Source organism: Phytophthora parasitica (assembly GCF_000247585.1).
Source record: "Phytophthora parasitica INRA-310 unplaced genomic scaffold supercont2.208, whole genome shotgun sequence".
Lineage (NCBI taxonomy): Eukaryota > Oomycota > Peronosporomycetes > Peronosporales > Peronosporaceae > Phytophthora > Phytophthora nicotianae.
The window spans coordinates 11,983-13,467 of record NW_008649194.1 but is presented as its reverse complement, the minus strand read 5'-3'; positions in this window follow the sequence as shown (position 1 = coordinate 13,467).

The following is a 1,485-nucleotide window of genomic DNA, read 5'->3' as shown; positions in this document are numbered from 1 at the left end:
CCCCATTCAGGGTCATTTCTAAAACGAACAGATTCCTCAAGGATGACGACGCTGGTAAATTTTTGCCATAACAAATACCCGGTCAAAGCGGTAGGTGAACATCGAGACCTTGTCCAGGGCTGAATGTACAGAGGGTCCGCCCCCACAGGAGGGAGTTGCAGGAAGTCACCAACAAGAACGACATGAATGCCTCCGAAAGGTACACCAGTATTACAAGTCGCATTTCGGAGACGTTGATCCAACTCCACCAGTTGTGATTTATACATCATTGAAACCTCATCGATTATAATAATATCGAGTCCCAATGTTGAGCGAGATTTAGAAGACTTTAAGGCCAATAGTAAACTTGCCAGCGTTCTTCCAGAAACCAGGGTGGCGGCCTTCCCTGTCAGAGTAGTTTTTAAGAGACATTCTCCCCTCCTCCAACTTTTGCAAAGTTCCTGTACAGCTCCAATCACTCGGGTCTTCCCTGTGCCGCCTTCACCGCCAAGGTAAAACAAAACTTGGTCGTCGCGTAGAGCCTTTTGAACATCCGTCGCGGTTAAGTAGTTCAGATCATCTGCCTTCTTCCACCGCGTCAATAAAGCAGAACCGATCCTGCGGAAAGCGGCATGCTGAAGCCGATTCAATGTGAATAAACGCGATATTTCTGTGATTGTTGCGAACCCTTTTTTATCGGTCGTGTTTGGAGTTACTGCGTGTGGATACCACTGCATTGTGTTTGTGTCAAGTGCTTCGTCCAGAAGCTCAACCACGCTAGTATCGTATGATGGCTCTTTTTCTTCTGGGGCTGCATCTATTGTGGGATTATCCGTCGAGGCGTCACGGACCCACTTTACCATACGAGCTAGTGGTGGAAACACGGCGTCGCATTCAAGTTCGTAATATTGTTTCGCAGTGTGAAATGTCACTTCATCCATTATCTCAGTTTCCAAAATCGTTGTAATAATACTGCCAATACGATCATTGTATTTAGGACAAGTCGGACAAACTGAAGGGCTCAAACTGTTTGAATTCAAAATAGTATCCGCATCATCAACAACGTCCCAAATATCGCAAAATTGTTCATCATCCTCCGCAGCTTGATAGAGCTCGTAAGCATCAACATCAATGGTGTCCTGATCTGAATTTTCACTGGATGTGCTTTTTGCATCTGTCTCATCTTGTGACCAACCAAACTGTTGATTTATAATCGCAGCGGCGGCCTTGCTACGGGCGAAATTGTAATCGCGCATGTTTTCCATAATTTCGACAACGAAAGTACTCCGCTGAGATTCCCAGGCATCATAAGCGTCTAGCCAGGCTTCGTCAGTAGGATGGGAAAATGCTGTAAGATCTTCGACCGAGCGAAATATTTTAAAAAGTACAAGTGACCCCTTCACGTATTTTAACTTATCTTCACATGTGGTGTTGCTGGTAATGCTCGGTATTTTGTATCCGGTTATTAGTGGGACTGCATCACTTTCTCGAGCAGCAAGGCAGTGG